The sequence below is a fragment of the Triticum urartu genome, chromosome 6 (genome assembly GCF_003073215.2).
Source record: "Triticum urartu cultivar G1812 chromosome 6, Tu2.1, whole genome shotgun sequence".
In the NCBI taxonomy this organism is placed as follows: Eukaryota; Viridiplantae; Streptophyta; class Magnoliopsida; order Poales; family Poaceae; genus Triticum; species Triticum urartu.
Genome location: NC_053027.1, coordinates 37,506,469 through 37,528,924, shown reverse-complemented (window position 1 = coordinate 37,528,924; position 22,456 = coordinate 37,506,469).

Genomic DNA, 22,456 nt, shown 5'->3' with positions numbered 1-22,456 from the left:
AAGCACGTGTCAAGATGGCATGGCTAGATGCTCAAGCGGTGGTGACTAGGCATGCTACTTTCCTGGTGGCCGAATAGAAGACATGCACCCAAGCGGTGCATTTAATTCACTGTCAGTGATGAGGATGATCACACTGTAGTAACTTTACACCTCTTGTATGCACTGTACGCCACTATTGGAGACCCCTTGGACATATAAACGGAGGCCCAAGGCGTAGCAGAAGGGGGGCTTCTGGCCGAGTTAATACGGGTAACTACTGTGTACGGTTCATCACATAGTGCTCCTGGAGCCAGAGCTCAAGAACACAAAATATACACAGACAAACAGGATTAGGGTTTTACGCATCATTGCAGCCCGAATCTGGGTACACGATCCTTGTGCTGACCGCCAGACCCGCTCTTTCCACAGCCCCGCACCCGCCAATCGTAGAAGGGATTCCCCGTGATCCCATAGGTGTCGTTCCACCGACATCTTTGGCACACCAGGCAGGGGCGGTGCAGTCGTGAAAATCTGGTCTAGCAGTTAGCGCATCAGTTTCTTCAAGATCATCATCATCACCTTCCATGGCGCCCATGAAAAAGGGCTCTATGACGATGAAGCTTTCCACGTCCAAGCTTCCTTCACCCACATATGCGGATGGCGCGGGCGGCGCTACCGCCGCGGACGGTGTGGCTGCTGCGGTAGGCACGACCTGCGCGGGCGGCGTGGTCGCCGTGCCCGCTGCTGCAAGAGCGGGCGATGGAGATGCTATAGGCGGTCATCTTCCGCAACCCCCCTGGACAAATTTCTTCACCAACAATGGCGTCTTCTTCGCCATCATCTCAATTCAGAGAAAGCTAAGTTCCAAAACTTTAATTACACCCTATTGCATAGTCTCATCCCTAATAACATTTTTGCACATAACCTGTGCGCGAAGGAGCAGTATTGAGACAATCTGCGCTCCGGGTTGTTCGGGTCCGCCTAGCAACACCCGTGAAACCGCGTTAGTTCTTGGAGTATGAAGCTCTTGAGAAGGTGGTGTCCTCGATAGGCTGCTAACCAGGATCCGTTCCTAAGCGCCATTGACTAGGACGTGCACGATCGAGATGCATTCCGGCAAGCGTAGGGACTAGTTGCGCAAACATTTAGTCATTTAAGGAAAAGACTTAACAAGTTTCTATTTATTTGAGATTTCTGCATAAACCTGTACGCCAAGGAACATTCTCGGGGCTAGTTGCACTCTATTTTACCTCGAGTCTGCTCAGCAACTTATGCAGCTGCGCTAGGACCAGGAGGGCAAACCTTTCCGGGAGGCGACGTTCCCGAGTAGATGCTAAGGGCCCGTTCAATCAAGCGCTGCTGGCTAGGTCATATGCACCGGAAAGCATTCCAGCAGGCATAGGGGATATTTAGTAAAAGTAAAAATTTACAAGTTAGTCAAGTGTAATTTAGATGCTAATCAACTTGTCATATTTAAACACAGTTATGGCCCGAGGGCAGGCAACGCCCTTAGGACCAATCTTCTTGGTGTTAAGAACGATGTAGTTCTTCGCCATAAGCCTTCCCGGTAATGATCTTGCTGGGAGCCGGTGTCAAGGACGACGAAGTTCTTCGCCATGAGCCTTCCCGACAGTGTCGAGAACTCTAGAGTTCTCCACTGAAGTCAGGCATCGAGAACGTCAAAGTTCTTTGCTGAAGATAAAAGCCTTCCTGGTGAAAAGCTTGCCGGAAGCCGGCGTCAAGAATGTCAAAAGTCTCCGCTGAAAACATAAGACTTCCCGGCAACAGCCTTGCCGGGAGCAAGAAAGGAAACAAAACCACACTCTAGCATCGAGATCTGTAGAGTTCTTTGCCAGAAAATTTCCATGGAAGCAGACTCGGGGGCTGGCCAACTCCTCTGGGAGAAACTTTTTTGGGAAATCTGGTTAAACACTATCATGACCCATGCAAAATTTGGCCCCAACTCCAGCGTCGAGCTCTTAGAGATCTCTGCTGAAACCGGGCCCGGGGGCTGTGTCGGTGTAATGAGAACCAAGGTCCCACTAAACTCTGAAGATGGGCCATGACAGTGCTCAGCAACGCCCGGCAATCATTTCGCCGGCAAGCACTACTGCCACGGGGGGAGCGTCTCTCCCGCGGCATGGATCAACACTCAAGCAAACCAACTAGAAGATCCCCCAGGAAGGCCTCCCTTGCCGGGTAGACGAGTCTGGCGGAGTCAAGACCATGCCTGGGATCGAGTCCAAGCCACTCCAGCAGGGTCTCCGGGGCCGCCAAGCCAGACCCCGGCAAGCCTCGGATCGGCAAGCAAGTTCCTTGCCGCCCGGCAAGTATTGACACGGCAAGCTTCCGAACGGCAAGAAAAATTCCTTGCTGGCACTCTATATCAATGATAGGCACATCATTAGATAAATGAGGACTGCATGGCCACGTATTTATCCACCACTCTAGAACTACCTCTATTGGAGTCTTCCCAAGCACGTGTCAAGATGGCATGGCTAGATGCTCAAGCGGTGGTGACTAGTCATGCTACTTTCCTGGTGGCCGAATAGAAGACATGCACCCAAGCGGTGCATTTAATTCACTATCAGTGATGAGGATGATCACACTGTAGTAACTTTACACCTCTTGTATGCACTGTACGCCACTGTTGGAGACCCCTTGGACATATAAAAGGAGGCCCAAGGCGTAGCAGAAGGGGGGCTTCTGGCTGAGTTGATACAGGTAGCTACTGTGTACGGTTCATCACATAGGGCTCCTAGAGCCAGAGTTCAAGAACACAAAATATACACAACCAAGCAGGATTAGGGTTTTACGCATCCTTGCGGCCCAAATCTGGGTACACGATCCTTCTGCTGACCACCAGACCCGCTATTTCCACAGCCCCGCGCCCGCCAACCGTAGAAGGGATTCCCCGTGATCCCATACGTGTCGTTCCACCGACATCTTTGGCACGCCAGGTAGGGGCGGCACAGTTGTGAAAATCTGGTCTAGCAGTTAGCGCATCAGTTTCTTCAAGATCATCATCATCACCTTCCATGGCGCCCATGAAAAAGGGCTCTATGATGATGAAGCTTTCCACATCCAAGCTTCCTTCACCCACACCTGCGGATGGCACGGGCGGCGCTACCGCCGCGGACAGTGCGGCTGCTGCGGTAGGCACGACCGGCGCAGGGGGCATGGTCGCCGAGTCCGCTGCAACAAGAGCGGGCGATGGAGATGCTGGAGGTGGTCATCTTCCGTGACCCCCCGGACAAATTTCTTCACCAACAATCACGTCTTCTTCGCCATCATCGCAATTCACAGAAAGCTAAGTTCCAAAACATTAATTACACCTTGTTGCACAGTCTCATCCTTAATGACGTTTTTGCACATAACCTGTGCGCGAAGGAGCACTCTTGAGACAATCTGCGCTCCGGGTTGTTCGGGTCCGCCTAGCAACACCCGTGCAACCGCGTTCGTTCTTGGAGTGTGAAGCTCTCGAGAAGGCGGCGTCCTTGATAGGCTGCTAACTAGGATCCGTTCCTAAGCGCCATTGACTAGGACGTGCACGATCGATATGCATTCCGGCAAGCGTAGGGAATAGTTGTGCGAACATTTAGTCATTTAAGGAAAAGACTTAACAAGTTTCTATTTATTTGAGATTTCTGCATTAAACCTGTATGCCAAGGAACCTTCTCGGGGCTAGTTGCGCTCCATTTTGCCTCGAGTCCGCTCGGCAACATATGCAGCTGCGCTAGAACTACGAGGGCAAACCTTTCCGGGAGGCGATGTTCCCGAGTAGATGCTAAGGGCCCGTTCCGTCAAGCGTTGCTGGCTGGGTCGTATGCACCGGAAAGCATTCCAGCAGGCATAGGGGATATTTAGCAGAAGTAAAATTTACAAGTAAGTTAAGTGCAATTTAGATGCTAATCAACTTGTCATATTTAAACACAGTTATGGCCCGAGGGCTGGCAACGCCCTTAGGACCAATCTTCTTGGTGTTAAGAACGATGTAGTTCTTCGCCATAAGCCTTCCTGGTAATGATCTTGCTGGGAGCCGGTGTCAAGGACGACGAAGTTCTTCGCCATGAGCCTTCCCGATAGTGTCGAGAACTCTTGAGTTCTCCACTGAAGTCAGGCATCGAGAATGTCAAAGTTCTCTACTGAAGATAAAAGCCTTCCTGGTGACAAGCTTGCCGGAAGCCGGCGTCAAGAACGTCAAAAGTCTCCGCTGAAAGCATAAAACTTCCCGTCAACAGCCTTGCCGGGAGTAAGAAAGGAAACAAAACCACAATCTAGCATCAAGATCTATAGAGTTCTTTGCCGGAAAATTTCCATGGAAGCAGACTCAGGGGCTGGCCAACGCCTCTGGGAGAAACTTTTTTGGGAAATCTGGTTAAACACTATCATGACCCATGCAAAATTTGGCCCCAACTCCAGCGTCGAGCTCTTAGAGATCTCCGCTGAAACTGGGCCTGGGGGCTATGTCAGTGTAATGAGAACCAGGGTCCCACTAACCTCTGAAGATGGGCCATGATAGTGCTCAGCAACGCCCAACAATCATTTCGCCGGCAAGCACTACTGCCGCGCGGGGAGCGTCTCTCCCGCGGCATGGATCAACACTCAAGCAAACCAACTAGAAGATCCCTGAGGAAGGCCTCCCTTGCTAGGTAGACGAGTTTGGCGGAGTCAAGACCATGCCCGGGATCGAGTCCAAGCCACTCCAGCAGGGTCTCGGGGCCGCCAAGCCAGACCCCAGCAAGCCTCGGATCGGCAAGCAAGTTCCTTGCCGCCCGGCAAGTATTGACCCAGCAAGCTTCGGAACGGCAAGAAAAATTCCTTGTTGGTACTCTATATCGATGATAGGCACATCATTAGATAAATGAGGACTGCATGGCCACGTATTCATCCACCACTCTAGAACTACCTCTATTGGAGTCTTCTCAAGCACGTGTCAAGATGGCATGGCTAGATGCTCAAGCGGTGGTGACTAGGCATGCTACTTTCCTGGTGGCCGAATAGAAGACATGCACCCAAGCGGTGCATTTAATTCACTGTCAGTGATGAGGATGATCACACTGTAGTAACTTCACACCTCCTGTATGCACTATACGCCACTGTTGGAGACCCCTTGGACATATAAAAGGAGGCCGAAGGCATAGCAAAAGGGGGGCTTCTGGCCGAGTTGATACGGGTAGCTACTGTGTATGGTTCATCACAGAGCGCTCCTGGAGCCAGAGCTCAAGAACAGTAAATATACACAGACAAGTAGGATTAGGGTTTTACGCATCCTTGCGTCCCGAACCTGGGTAAACGATCCTTGTGATGACCGCTAGACCTGCTCTTTCCACAGCCCCGCACCCGCCAACAGTAGAAGGGATTCCCCGTGATCCCATAGGTGTCGTTCCACTGACATCTCACGACCCCAAACTCCACTGCCCAACCGATCCAGAGCCAACCATCCAACTTGTCGCCTACCAACATGCGCCACCACGGTCTTGATGCCCCCACGCCACCTCACTGACATTACCACCACGAGGCCGAGAGGACGGAGAGAGGAGCGCCAGGAATCGGGAGCAGCGGCACCGGAGCCCCGCGGGAGGGAACCACCTCCACCGCCGTCGTGCAGGAATCTCGTGCCTCTAGCACCATCGCGGTCGCCATTCGGACGTGGCAGCGAGGTATACTAGGCCATCCTTGCCAGGCCAGGCCCAAAACATTCCCTCAAAGCCCCGGCCGCCATGCTGTAGCAGGCCGGTGCCAGCTCTGCCACCACCCACTAGCTGAACGCCGCTCCTCTGCCCCCCCGGATGCCATGCCGACGACAAACCTCGCCACCGCCCCGCCTATACCCAGATGGGGCCCAAAGGGCCCAGATCTGGGCAGAGTGGACGCCGCTAGATCGCGCCACCGCGCCACCCCCGGCGCTGATACGTCTCCAATGTATCTATAAGCTATGAAGTATTCATGCTATGTTTGCAACAATTCATATGGTTTTGGTATGATTTGATTACAACTAACTCGGACTGACGTAGTTTTCAGCAGAACTACCGTGGTGTGGTTTTTTGTGCAGAAATAAAAGTTTTCGGAATGGGATGAAAATTTACAGTGATATTTTATGGACCAAAAGAGACCCCTGAAGCACCGGAGTTGGACCAAAAGAGTCCTGAGGAGTCCACAAGCCAGCGGTGCGCGCCCTACCCCCCAAGGCATGCCCTGAGGGCTTGTGGGCCCCTCGGGCACCCCTTGACTTGTTTCTGACGCCAAAAATTCTTATAAATATAGAAATCTTCAAAAAGAACCCTAGATCGAAAGTTCCGCCGCCGCAAGCCTCTGTAGCCACAAAAACCCAATCAGGAGCCCGTTCTAGCACCCTGTCGGAGGGGGAAACCATCACCGGAGGCCATGTTCGTCATCCCGGCGGTCTCCATGACAAGGAGGGAGTAGTTCACCCTCGGGGCTGAGGGTATGTACTAGTAGCTATGTGTTTGATCTCCCTCTTATGTTCTTGATTTGGCACGATCTTGATGTACCGCGAGCTTTGTTACTATAGTTGGATCTTATCGTGTTCTTCCCCCTCTACCTTCTTGTGATGAATTAAGTCTTGCTCTTTGAGGTTTCGTTATGTTGGATTGAGTATTGGATTTGAGAAAACTTGATGTATGTCTTGCGATGGGATATCTGTGGTGACGATGGGATGTTATATTGATTCACTTGATGTATGTTTTGGCACTCAACTCACGGATTCTCAAGGTGACATTGGGGTAATCTATGCATAGGGGTTGATGCACGTTTTCGTCCTACGTTCTCCGATAGAAACTTTGAAGTGATTCTTTGTCGCACGTTGAGGGATTGACATATGATTTAATTATGTTATCATTGTTGAGAGACTTTGCAATGATGAAAGTATGAACCCTAGGACTTATTTTCAAGCATTGCAATACCATTTTTGCTTACTTTTGTTACTAGTTACCTGGCTGTTTTTACATTTTCAGATTACAAAAACCTATATCTACTATCCATATTACACTTGTATCACCATCTCTTCACCGAACTAGTGCACCTATACAATTTACCATTGTATTGGGTGTGTTGGGGACACAAGATACTCTTGCTATTTGGTTGCAGGGTTGTTTGAGAGAGACCATCTTCATCCTACGCCTCCCACGGATTGATAAACCTTAGGTCATCCACTTGAGGGAAAATTTCTACTGTCCTACAAACTCTGCGTTTGGAGGCCCAACAGGAGTCTATAAGAAGAAGGTTGCGTAGTAGACATCAAGCTCTTTTCTGGTGCCGTTGTCGGGGAGGTGAGTGCTTGAAGGTATATCTTTAGATCTTGCAATTGAATCTTTCAGTTTCCACTGCTGTTTCATCTCCCCTGGTCAGTGGCGCCATTACACCCTTCCCCTTCACCTCCCTCATGCCACCCAGCTTCCTCCAAATTGCAGTATATAACCCTTCCTTCAAAAACCCCCGTTTGGACGTTGCATTGTGGTGACCGCAGCTTCAGCCCCACATAGATCGCCTTCCTATGCTTGCCGCTCTCGCATGAATGGGCGGCTCATCGGCAAGTACCAGCGATGATAGAGGAGGTGGAGGATTCTGTTGGAAATATGAGCAAATTACTACGATATTTAATCCGAATAAACAGAAAATAAATCATGACAGCAATTCCAGAGATTAAACTAATCATGCGAACTAGCATAGTAGTGAAGGAAATATGCCCTAGAGGCAATAAGAAAGCTATTATTCATTTCCTTATATCATGATAAATGTTTATTATTCATGCTAGAATTGTATTAACCGGAAACATAATACATGTGTGAATACATAGACAAACAGAGTGTCAATAGTATGCCTCTACTTGACTAGCTCGTTGATCAAAGATGGTTATGTTTCCTAACCATAGACATGAGTTGTCATTTGATTAACGGGATCACACCATTAGGAGAATGATGTGATTGACTTGACCCATTCCGTTAGCATAGCACTTGATCATTTAGTTTGTTGCTATTGCTTTCTTCATGACTTATACATGTTCCTATGACTATGAGATTATGCAACTCCCGTTTACCGGAGGAACACTTTGTGTGCCACCAAACGTCACAACATAAATGGGTGATTATAAAGGTGCTCTACAGGTGTCTCTGAAGGTACTTGTTGGGTTGGCGTATTTCGAGATTAGGATTTGTCACTCCAATTGTCGGAGAGGTAACTCTGGGCCCTCTCGGTAATGCACATCACTTAAGCCTTGCAAGCATTGCAACTAATGAGTTAGTTGCAGGATGATGTATTACAGAACGAGTAAAGAGTCTTGCCGGTAACGAGATTGAACTAGGTATTGAGATACCGACGATCGAATCTCAGGCAAGTAACATACCGATGACAAAGGGAACAAATGTATGTTGTTATGCGGTCTGACCGATAAAGATCTTCGTAGAAAATGTAGGAGCCAATATGAGCATCCAGGTTCCGCTATTGGTTATTGACCCGAGACGTGTCTCGGTCATGTCTACATTGTTCTCGAACCCGTAGGGTCCGCACGCTTAATGTTACGATGATAGTTTCATTATGAGTTTATATATTTTGATGTACCGAAGGTTGTCCGGAGTCCCGGATGTGATCACGGACTTGACGAGGAGTCTCGAAATGGTCGAGATATAAAGATCGATATATTGGACGACTATATTTGGACACCGGAAAGGTTCCGGGTGAGATTTGGACAATACCGGATCACCTGGAGGTTATCGGAACCCCCTGGGAGGTATATGGGCCTTATTGGGCCTTAGTGGAAAGGAGCAAGGGAGGGGGCGCCCCCCCAAGCCCAATCCGAATTGGGAGAGGGGCCGGCCCCCCTTTCCTTCCTCCCTCCTTCCTCTTCCTTCCCTCTCCTACTCCTAATAGGAAAAAGGGGAATCCTACTCCCTGTGGGAGTTGGACTCCCCCCTAGGGCGCGCCACCCTCCTTGGCCGGCCCCTCCTCCACTCCTTTATATACGGGGGCAGGGGGCACCCCATAGACACAACAATTGATCATTGATCTCTTAGCCATGTGCGGTGCCCCCCTCCACCATAATCCTCGATAATATTGTAGCGGTGCTTAGGCGAAGCCCTGCAACGGTAGAACATCAAGATCGTCACCACGCCGTCGTGCTGACGGAACTCTTCCCCGACACTTTGCTGGATCGGAGTCCGAGGATCATCATTGAGCTGAACGTGTGCTAGAACTCGGAGGTACCATAGTTTCGGTGCTTGATCGGTCGGGCCGTGAAGACGTATGACAACATCAACCGCGTTGTGCTAACGCTTCCGCTTCCGGTCTACGAGGGTACGTAGAAAACACTCTCCCCTCTTGTTGCTATGCATCACCATGATCTTGCGTGTGCGTAGGAAATTTTTTGAAATTACTATGTTACCCAACAGTGGTATCAGAGCCAGGTTTTATGCGTTGATGTTATGCACGAGTAGAACACAAGTGAGTTGTGGGCGATATAAGTCATACTGCTTACCATCATGCCATACTTTGGTTCGGCGGTATTGTTGGATGAAGCGGCCCGGACCAACATTACGCGTACGCTTACGCGAGACTGGTTCTACCGACGTGCTTTGCACACAGGTGGCTGGCGGCTGTCAGTTTCTCCAACTTTAGTTGAACCAAGTGTGGCGACGCCTGGTCCTTGCGAAGGTTAAAACAACACAAACTTGACAAACTATCGTTGTGGTTTTGATGCGTAGGTAAGAACGGTTCTTGCTAAGCCCGTAGCAGCCACGTAAAACTTGCAACAACAAAGTAGAGGACGTCTAACTTGTTTTTGCAGGGCATGTTGTGATGTGATATGTTGGGGAACGTTGCAGAAAACAAAAATTTTCCTACTCGTTTCACCAAGATCATCTAGGAGTTCATCTAGCAACGAGCCATCTAATGCATCTACATACCTTTGTAGATGGCGCACGGAAGCGTTCAAAAGAACGGTGATGATGTAGTCGTACTCGATGTGATCCAAATCACCGATGACCAGCGCCGAACGGACGGCACCTCTGCGTTCAACACACGTACGGGACGGGAGACGTCTCCTCCTTCTTGATCCAGCAAGGGGGGAGGAGAGGTTGGTGAAGATCCAGCAGCACGACGGCGTGGTGGTGGATGCAGGGCGTCACAGAAGCACGGCTTCGCCAAGACTACGAGGGAGATACGTAACGGGGGGAGATGGAGGCGCCAGGGGCTGGTGTGAAATCCCTCCTCTCCCCCCCACTATATATAGGGGTGCCAGGGGGGCGCCGGCCCTAGTAGATGAGATCTACTAGGGGGGCGGCGGCCAAGGGGAGGTTTCCCTCCCCCCCAAGGCACCTAGGGGTGCCTTCCACCACATGGACTCTTCCATGGTGGAACCCTAGGCGCATGGGCCTATAGGGGGTGGCGCCCCAGCCCACTATGGGCTGGGTTCCCTGCTATTTCAGCCCATGTGGCCCCCCGGGACAGGTGGCCCCACCCGGTGGGCCCACGAGACCCCTCCGGTGGTCCCGGTACAATACCGATAACCCCGAAACTTGTCCCGACGCCCGAAACAGCACTTCCTATATATAATTCTTTACCTCCGGACCATTCCGGAACTCCTCGTGATGTCCGGGATCTCATCCGGGACTCCGAACAACATTCGGGTTACTGCATATACATATCTTCACAACCCTAGCGTCATCGAACCTTAAGTGTGTAGACCCTACGGGTTCGGGAGACAAGCAGACATGACCGAGACGACTCTCCGGTCAATAACCAACAGCGGGATCTGGATACCCATGTTGGCTCCCACATGCTCCACGATGATCTCATCGGATGAACCACGATGTCGAGGATTCAATCAACCCCGTACGCAATTCCCTTTGTCTATCGATATGTTACTTGCCCGAGATTCGATCGTCGGTATCCCAATACCTCGTTCAATCTCGTTACCGGCAAGTCACTTTACTCGTACCGTAATGCATGATCCCGTGACCAGACACTTGGTCACTTTGAGCTCATTATGATGATGCATTACCGAGTGGGCCCAGTGATACTTCTCCGTCATACGGAGTGACAAATCCCAGTCTTGATCCATGTCACCCAACAGACACTTTCGGAGATACCCGTAGTCTACCTTTATAGTCACCCAGTTACGTTGTGACGTTTGGCATACCCAAAGCACTCCTACGGTATCCGGGAGTTACACGATCTCATGGTCTATGGAAAAGATACTTTGACATTGGAAAACTCTAGCAAACGAACTATACGATCTTGTGCTATGTTTAGGATTGGGTCTTGTCCATCACATCATTCTCCTAATGATGTGATCTCGTTACCAATGACATCCAATGTCCATAGTCAGGAAACCATGACTATCTATTGATCAACGAGCTAGTCAACTAGAGGCTCACTAGGGACATGTTGGTGTCTGTTATTCACACGTGTATTACGATTTCCGGATAACACAATTATAGCATGAATAAAGACAATTATCATGAACAAGGAAATATAATTATAATGCTTTTATTATTGCCTCTAGGGCATATTTCCAACAGTCTCCCACTTGCACTAGAGTCAATAATCTAGTTACATTGTGATGAATCGAACACCCATGGAATTCTGGTGTTGATCATGTTTTGCTCTAGGGAGAGGTTTAGTCAACGGATCTGCTACATTCAGGTCCGTGTGCACTTTACAAATTTCTATGTCTCCATCTTGAACATTTTCACGAATGGAGTTGAAGCGACGCTTGATGTGCCTTGTCTTCTCGTGAAACCTGGGCTCCTTGGCAAGAGCAATAGCTCCAGTGTTGTCACAGAAGAGCTTGATCGGCCCCGACGCATTGGGTATGACTCCTAGGTCGGTGATGAACTCCTTCACCCATATTGCTTCATGTGCTGCCTCCGAGGCTGCCATGTACTCCGCTTCACATGTAGATCCCGCCACGACGCTTTGCTTGCAACTGCACCAGCTTACTGCCCCACCATTCAAAATATACACGTATCCGGTTTGTGACTTTGAGTCATCTAGATCTGTGTCGAAGCTAGCGTCGACGTAACCCTTTACGACGAGCTCTTCGTCACCTCCATAAACGAGAAACATTTCCTTAGTCCTTTTCAGGTACTTCAGGATATTCTTGACCGCTGTCCAGTGTTCCTTGCCGGGATTACTTTGGTACCTTCCTACCAAACTTACGGCAAGGTTTACATCAGGTCTGGTACACAGCATGGCATACATAATAGAACCTATGGCTGAGGCATAGGGGATGACACTCATCTCTTCTATTTCTTCTGCCGTGGTCGGACATTGAGCTGAGCTCAATTTCATACCTTGCAACACAGGCAAGAACCCCTTCTTAGACTGATCCATATTGAACTTCTTCAATATCTTATCAAGGTATGTGCTTTGTGAAAGACCTATGAGGCGTCTCGATCTATCTCTATAGATTTTGATGCCTAATATATAAGCAGCTTCTCCAAGGTCCTTCATTGGAAAACTTTTATTCAAGTAGGCCTTGATGCTGTCCAAGAGTTCTATATCATTTCCCATCAAAAGTATGTCATCTACATATAATATGAGAAATGCTACAGAGCTCCCACTCACTTTCTTGTAAACGCAGGCTTCTCCATAAGTCTGTGTAAACCCAAACGCTTTGATCATCTCATCAAAGCGACTGTTCCAACTCCGAGATGCTTGCACCAGCCCATAAATCGAGCGTTGGAGCTTGCACACCTTGTCAGCATTCTTAGGATCGACAAAACCTTCCGGCTGCATCATATACAATTCTTCCTTAAGGAAACCATTAAGGAATGCCGTTTTGACGTCCATTTGCCATATCTCATAATCGTAGAATGCGGCAATTGCTAACATGATTCGGACGGACTTTAGCTTCGCTACCGGTGAGAAAGTCTCATCGTAGTCAACCCCTTGAACTTGTCGATAACCCTTAGCGACAAGCCGAGCTTTATAGATGGTCACATTACCATCCGCGTCTGTCTTCTTCTTAAAGATCCATTTATTCTCTATGGCTCGCCGTTCAACGGGAAAGTCAGTCAAAGTCCATACTTCTTTTTCATACATGGATCCTATCTCGGATTTCATGGCTTCTAGCCATTTGTCGGAATCCGGGCCTGCGCCATCGCTTCTTCATAGTTCGAAGGTTCACCGTTGTCTAACAACATGATTTCCAAGACAGGGTTGCCGTACCACTCTGGTGCGGAACGTGTCCTTGTGGACCTTCGAATTTCAGTAGGAGCTTGATCAGAAGTATCTTGATCATTATCATTAACTTCCTCTCTAGTCGGTGCAGGCACCTCAGGAACATTTTCTTGAGTTGCGCCATTTTCCGGTTCAAGAGGTAATACTTCATCAAGTTCTACTTTCCTCCCACTTACTTCTTTCGAGAGAAACTCTTTCTCTAGAAAGGACCATTCTTGGCAACAAAGATCTTGCCTTCGGATCTGAGGTAGAAGGTATACCCAATAGTTTCTTTAGGGTATCCTATGAAGACGCATTTTTCCGACTTGGGTTCGAGCTTTCAGGTGTTGAAGTTTCTTGACATAAGCATCGCATCCCCAAACTTTTAGAAACGACAGCTTAGGTTTCTTCCCAAACCATAATTCATACGGTGTCGTCTCAACGGATTTCGACGGAGCCCTATTTAAAGTGAATGCGGCAGTCTCTAAAGCATAGCCCCAAAAAGATAGCGGTAAATCGATAAGAGACATCATAGATCGCACCATATCTAATAGAGTGCGATTACGACGTTCGGACACACCGTTACGCTGAGGTGTTCCAGGCGGCGTGAGTTGTGAAACTATTCCACATTTCCTTAAGTGTGTGCCAAATTCATGACTCAAGTATTCTCCTCCACGATCTGATCGTAGAAACTTGATTTTCCTGTCACGTTGATTTTCAACCTCACTCTGAAATTCCTTGAACTTTTCAAAGGTTTCAGACTTGTGTTTCATTAAGTAGATATACCCATACCTACTTAAATCATCAGTGAGGGTGAGAACATAACGATATCCACCGCGAGCCTCAACACTCATTGGACCGCACACATCAGTATGTATGATTTCCAATAAGTCGGTTGCTCGCTCCATTGTTCCTGAGAACGGAGTCTTGGTCATTTTACCCATAAGGCATGGTTCGCACGTGTCAAATGATTCATAATCGAGAGACTCTAAAAGTCCATCTGCATGGAGCTTCTTCATGCGTTTGACACCTATGTGACCAAGGCGGCAGTGCCACAAGTATGTGGAACTATCATTATCAACCTTACATCTTTTGGTACTCACACTATGAACATGTGTAGCATTACGTTCGAGACTCATTAAGAATAAACCATTCACCATAGGAGCATGACCATAAAACATATCTCTCATATAAATGGAACAACCATTATTCTCAGATTTAAATGAGTAGCCATCTCGAATTAAACGAGATCCCGATACAATGTTCATTCTCAAAGCTGGCACTAAATAACAGTTATTGAGGTTTAAAACTAATCCCGTAGGTAAATGCAGAGGCAGCGTGCCGACGGCGATCACATCGACCTTGGAACCATTCCCGACGCGCATCGTCACCTCGTCTTTTGCCAGTCTCCGTTTATTCCGCAGCTCCTGCTGTGAGTTACAAATATGAGCAACGGCACCGGTATCAAATACCCAGGAGTCACTACGAGTACTGGTAAGGTACACATCAATTACATGTATATCAAATATACCTTTTGTTTTGCCGGCCTTCTTGTCCGCTAAGTATTTGGGGCAGTTCCGTTTCCAGTGACCCTTCCCTTTGCAATAAAAGCACTCCGTCTCAGGCTTGGGTCCATTCTTCGGCTTCTTCCCGGCAGCTTGCTTGCCGGGCGCGGAAACTTCCTTGCCGTCCTTCTTGGAGTTCTTTTTACCCTTGCCTTTCTTGAACTTAGTGGTTTTATTGACCATCAACACTTGATGTTCCCTCTTGACTTCTACCTCCGCTGATTTCAGCATTGAGAACAACTCAGGAATGGTCTTTTGCATCCCCTGCATGTTGAAGTTCATCACAAAGCTCTTGTAGCTTGGTGGAAGCGACTGGAGGATTCTGTCAATGACCGCATCATCCGGGAGATTAACTCCCAGCTGAGACAAGCGGTTATGCAACCCAGACATAGTGAGTATGTGCTCACTGACAGAACTATTTTCCTCCATCTTACAGCTGAAGAACTTATCGGAGACTTCATATCTCTCGATCCGGGCATGAGCTTGAAAAACCATTTTCAGCTCTTCGAACATCTCGTATGCTCCATGTCTCTCAAAACGCTTTTGGAGCCCCGGCTCTAAGCTGTAAAGCATGCCGCACTGAATGAGGGAGTAGTCGTCAACACGTGTCTGCCAAGCGTTCATAACGTCTTGGTTCTGTGGGACGGGTGGATCACCTAGTGGTGCTTGTAGGACATAATCTTTCTTGGCAGCTATGAGGATGATCCTCAGGTTCCGGACCCAGTCCGTATAGTTGCTGCCATCGTCTTTCAGCTTGGTTTTCTCTAGGAACGCGTTGAAGTTGAGGACTACGTTGGCCATTTGATCTACAAGACATATTGCAAAGATTTTAGACTAAGTTCATGATAATTAAGTTCATCTAATCAAATTATTAATGAACTCCCACTTAGATTAGACATCCCTCTAGTCATCTAAGTATTACATGATCCGAGTTAACTAGCCCGTGTCCGATCATCACGTGAGACAGACTAGTCAACGTCGGTGACCATCTTCATGTTGATCGTATCTTCTATACGACTCATGCTCGACCTTTCAGTCTTCTGTGTTCCGAGGCCATGTCTGTACATGCTAGGCTCGTCAAGTTAACCCTAAGTGTTTTGCATGTGTTCCGAGGCCATGTCTATACATGCTAGGCTCGTCAACACCCGTTGTATGTGAACGTAAGGATCCATCACACCCGATCATCACGGCGTGCTTAGAAACGACGAACTTTAGGAACGGTGCACAGTTAGGGGGGAACACTTCTTGAAATTGTTATGAGGGATCATCTTATTTACTACCGTCGTTCTAAGTAAACAAGATGCAAAAACATGATAAACATCACATGCAATCAAATAATAATCGTGACATGATATGGCCAATATCACATAGCTCCTTTGATCTCCATCTTGGGGCTCCATGATCATCTTGTCACCGGCTTGACACCATGATCTCCATCATCATGATCTCCATCATCGTGTCTCCATGAAGTTGCTCGCCAACTATTACTTCTACTACTATGGCTAACGCGTTTAGCAATAAAGTAAAGTAATTTACATGGCGTTTCTTGATGACACGCAGGTCATATAAAAGAATAAAGACAACTCCTATGGCTCCTGCCGGTTGTCATACTCATCGACATGCAAGTCGTGAATCCTATTACAATAGCATGAACATCTCATACATCACATATAGATCATTCATCATCCATCACAACTTTGGCCATATCATATCACAAACCACTTGCTGCAAAAACAAGTTAGACGTCCTCTAATTGTTGTTGCAAGTTTTACGTGGCTGAATTAGGGTTTTAGCAAGAACATCTTCTTACCTACGTTAAATCCACAACGTGATTTGTCAACTTCTATTTACCCTTCATAAGGACCCTGTTCATCGAATCCGCTCCAACTAAAGTAGGAGAGACAGACACCCGCCCGCCACCTTATGCAACTAGTGCATGTTAGTCGGTGGAACCGGTCTCACGTAAGCGTACGTGTAAGGTTGGTCCGGGCCGCTTCATCCCACAATATCGCTGAAGCAAGAAAAGACTAGTAACGGCAAGAAAGTTGACAAATCTACGCCCACAACAAATTGTGTTCTACTCGCGCAAGAAGAACTACGCATAGACCTAGCTCATGATGCCACTGTTGGGGAACGTTGCAGAAAACAAAATTTTTCCTACTCGTTTCACCAAGATCATTTAGGAGTTCATCTAGCAACGAGCCATCTAATGCATCTACATACCTTTGTAGATGGCGCACGGAAGCGTTCAAAAGAACGGTGATGATGTAGTCGTACTCGACGTGATCCAAATCACCGATGACCAGCGCCGAACGGACGGCACCTCCGCGTTCAACACACGTACGGGATGGGAGACGTCTCCTCCTTCTTGATCCAGCAAGGGGGGAGGAGAGGTTGGTGAAGATCCAGCAGCACGACGGCGTGGTGGTGGATGCAGGGCGTCACAGAAGCAGGGCTTCGCCAAGACTACGAGGGAGAGACGTAACGGGGGAAGATGGAGGCGCCAGGGGCTGGTGTGAAATCCCTCCTCTCCCCCCCCCACTATATATAGGGGTGCCAGGGGGGCGCCGGCCCTAGTAGATGAGATCTACTAGGGGGGGGGCGGCCAAGGGGAGGTTTCCCTCCCCCCCAAGGCACCTAGGGGTGCCTTCCACCACATGGACTCTTCCATGGTGGAACCCTAGGCACATGGGCCTATAGGGGGTGGCGCCCCAGCCCACTATGGGCTGGGTTCCCTCCTATTTCAGCCCATGTGGCCCTCCGGGACAGGTGGCCCCACCCGGTGGGCCCACGGGACCCCTCCGGTGGTCCCGGTACAATACCGATAACCCCGAAACTTGTCCCGACGCCCGAAACAGCACTTCCTATATATAATTCTTTACCTCCGGACCATTCCGGAACTCCTCGTGACGTCCGGGATCTCATCCGGGACTCCGAACAACATTCGGGTTACTGCATATACATATCTTCACAACCCTAGTGTCATCGAACCTTAAGTGTGTAGACCCTACGGGTTCGGGAGACAAGCAGACATGACCGAGACGACTCTCCAGTCAATAACCAACAGCGGGATCTGGATACCCATGTTGGCTCCCACATGCTCCACGATGATCTCATCGGATGAACCACGATGTCGAGGATTCAATCAACCCCGTACGCAATTCCCTTTGTCTATCGATATGTTACTTGCCCGAGATTCGATCGTCGGTATCCCAATACCTCGTTCAATCTCGTTATCGGCAAGTCACTTTACTCGTACCGTAATGCATGATCCCGTGACCAGACACTTGGTCACTTTGAGCTCATTATGATGATGCATTACCGAGTGGGCCCAGTGATACCTCTCCGTCATACGGAGTGACAAATCCCATTCTTGATCCATGTCACCCAACAGACACTTTCGGAGATACCCGTAGTCTACCTTTATAGTCACCCAGTTACGTTGTGACGTTTGGCATACCCAAAGCACTCCTACGGTATCCGGGAGTTACATGATCTCATGGTCTAAGGAAAAGATACTTTGACATTGGAAAACTCTAGCAAACGAACTATACGATCTTGTGCTATGTTTAGGATTGGGTCTTTTCCATCACATCATTCTCCTAATGATGTGATCTCGTTACCAATGACATCCAATGTCCATAGTCAGGAAACCATGACTATCTATTGATCAACGAGCTAGTCAACTAGAGGCTCACTAGGGACATGTTGGTGTCTGTTATTCACACATGTATTACGATTTCCGGATAACACAATTATAGCATGAATAAAGACAATTATCATGAATAAGGAAATATAATAATAATGCTTTTATTATTGCCTCTAGGGCATATTTCCAACATGATATGGTCAAGACATGATGCTAAATTTTTTTGTATGAGATGATCATGTTTTGTAACCGAGTTATCGGCAACTAGCAGGAGCCATATGGATTTCGCTTTATTGTATGCAATGCAATCGCGCTGTAATGCTTTACTTTATCACTAAGCGGTAGCGATAGTCGTGGAAGCATAAGATTGGCGAGACGACGACGATGCTACGATGGAGATCAAGGTGTCACGCCGGTGACGATGGTGATCATGACGGTACTTCGGAGATGGAGATCACAAGTACAAGATGATGATGGCCATATCATATCACATATATTGATTTCATGTGATGTTTATCTTTTATGCATCTTATCTTGCTTTGATTGACGATAGCATTATAATATGATCCCTCACTAAATTATCAAAGTATAAGTGTTCTCCCTGAGTATGCACCGTTGCAAAAGTTCTTCGTGCTGAGACACCACGTGATGATCGGGTGTGATAGGATCTACGTTCAAATACAACGGGTGCAAAACAGTTGCACATGCGGAATACTCAGGTTAAACTTGACGAGCCTAGCATATAACAGATATGGCCTCGGAACACGGAGACCGAAAGGTCGAGCGTGAATCATATAGTAGATATGATCAACATAGTGATGTTCACCATTGAAAATACTCCATCTCACGTGATGATCGGACGTGGTTTAGTTGATTTGGATTGCGTGATCACTTAGAGGATTAGAGGGATGTCTATATAAATGGGAGTTCTTAAGTAATCTGATTAATTGAACTTTAATTTATCATGAACTTAGTCCTGATAGTATTAGCATATCTATGTTGTAGATCAATAGCTCGCGTTTAGCTCCCCTGTTTTATTTTTGATATGTTCCTAGAGAAAACTAAGTTGAAAGATGTTAGTAGCAATGATGCGGATTGGATCCGTGATCTGAGGTTTATCCTCATTGCTGCACAGAAGAATTATGTCTTTGATGCACCGCTAGGTGACAAACCTATTGCAGGAGCAGATGCAGATGTTATGAACATTTGGCTAGCTCAATATGATGACTACTTGATAGTTTAGTGCACCATGCTTAAACGTCTTAGAATCGAGACTTCGAAAACATTTTGAACGTCATGGACCATATGAGATGTTCCAGGAGTTGAAGTTAATATTTCAAGCAAATACCCGAGTTGAGAGATATGAAGTCTCCAACAAGTTCTATAGCTAAAAGATGGAGGAGAATAGCTCAAGCAGTGAGCATGTGCTCAGATTGTCTGGGTACCACAATCGCTTGAATCAAGTGGGAGTTAATCTTCCAGATAAAATAGTGATTGACAGAATTCTCTAGTCACCATCACCAAGTTAGTAGAACTTCGTGATGAACTATGATATGCAAGGGATAACGGAAACGATTCCCAAGCTCTTCGTAATGCTGAAATCAACGAAAGTAGAAATCAAGAAAAATATCAAGTTTTGATGGTAGACAAGACCACTAGTTTCAAGAAAAGGGCAAAGGGAAGAAGGGGAACTTCAAGAAGAACGGCAAGCAAGTTGCTGCTCAAGTGAAGAAGCCCAAGTCTGGTCCTAAGCCTGAGACTAAGTGCTTCTACTTCAAAGGGACTGGCCAGTGGAAGCGGAACTGCCCCAAGTATTTGGCGGATAAGAAGGATGGCAAAGTGAACAAAGGTATATTTGATATACAGATTATTGATGTGTATTTTACTAGTGTTCGTAGCAACCCCTCGGTATTTGATACTAGTTCAGTTGCTAAGAGTAGTAACTCGAAACGGGAGTTGCAGAATGAACATAGACTAGTTAAGGGTGAAGTGACGATGTGTGTTGGAAGTGGTTCCAAGATTAATATGATCATCATCGCACACTCCCTATACTTTTGGGATTAGTGTTGAACCTAAATAAGTGTTATTTGGTGTTTGCGTTGAGCATGAATATGATTTGATCATGTTTATTGCAATACGGTTATTCATTTAAGTAAGAGAATAAATTGTTGTTCTGTTTACATGAATAAAACCTTATATGGTTACACACCCAATGAAAATGGTTCGTTGGATCTCGATCGTAGTGATACACATATTCATAATATTGAAACCAAAAGATGCAAAGTTAATAATGATGGTGCAATTTATTTGTGGCACTGCCGTTTAGGTTATATTGGTGTAAAGTGCATGAAGAAAATCCATGCTGATGGGCTTTTGGAATCACTTGATTATGAATCAGTTGATGCTTGCGAACCATGCCTCATGGGCAAGATGACTAAGACTCCGTTCTCCGGAACAATGGAGCGAGCAACAGATTTGTTGGAAATCATACATACTGATGTATGTGGTCCGATGAATATTGAGACTCGTGGCAGGTATCATTATTTTCTGATCTTCGCAGATGATTTGAGCAGACATGAGTATATCTACTTGATGAAACACAAGTCTGAAACATTTGAAAAGTTCAAAGAATTTTAGAGTGAAGTGGAGAATCATCGTAACAAAAATAAAAGTTTCTACGATATGATCGCAAAAGTAAAATATTTGAGTTACGAGTTTGGCCTTCAGTTAAAAACAATGTGAAATAGTTTTACTACTCACGCCACCTGGAACACCACAGCATAATGGTGTGTTCGAACGTCATAACCGTACTTTATTAGATATGGTGCGATCTATGATGTCTCTTACCGATCTATCACTATTGTTTTGGGGTTATGCATTCGAGACAGCCGCATTCACGTTAAATAGGGCACCATCTAAATCCGTTGAGATGACACCATATGGTTTGGCAAGAAACCTAAGGTGTCATTTCTTAAAGTTACCTAGTTATTTTATTAACTTTTTTAATTTAACCAACTAAACCCATTCTTAATTTTTAATTATTTCAATGAGATAAATTTTGGAAAAATTAAGAATTTCAGTATTTTTTCTTATTCTTTTTATTTATTCTTTCAGAAAGAGATAAGAAGTTGCAATGCATATGTGAAAAAGTTTCAACCTGATAAGCTCTAACCCAAATCGGAGAAGTGCGTCTTCATAGGATACCCAAAAGAAAATGTTGGGTACACCTTCTATCACAGATCCGAAGGCAATATATTCGTTGCTTTGAATGGATCCTTTCTAGAAAAGGAGTTTCTCTCAAAAGAAGTGAGTGGGAGGAAAGTAGAACTTGATGAGGTAACTGTACCTGCTCCCTTATTGGAAAGTAGTTCATCACAGAAATCTGTTCCTGTGACTACTACACCGATTAGTGAGGAAGCTAATGATGATGATCATGTAACTTCAGATGAAGTTACTACCGAACCTCGTAGGTAAACCAGAGTGAGATCCGCACCAGAGTGGTACGATAATCCTGTTCTGGAGGTCATGTTACTTGACCATGACGAACCTACGAACTATGAGGAAGCGATGATGAGCCTAGATTCCGCGAAATGGCTTGAGGCCATGAAATCTGAGATGAGATCCATGTATGAGAACAAATTATGGACTTTGATTGACTTGCCCAATGATCGGCGAGCCATTGAGATTAAATGGATCTTCAAGAGGAAGACGGACGCTGATAGTAGTATTACTATCTACAAAGCTAGAATTGTCGCAAAAAGGTTTTCGACAAGTTCAAGGTGTTGACTACGATGAGAGTTTCTCACTCGTATCTATGCTTAAGTCTGTCCGAATCATGTTAGCAATTGCCGCATTTTATGAAATCTGGCAAATGGATAAACAAAACTACATTCCTTAATGGATTTATTAAAGAAGAGTTGTATATGATGCAACCAGAAGGTTTTGTCAATCCTAAAGGTACTAACAAAATATGCAAGCTCTAGCGATCCATCTATGGACTGGTGCAAGCATCTCGGAGTTGGAATATACGCTTTGATAAGTTGATCAAAGCATATAGTTTTATACAGACTTGCGGTGAAGCCTG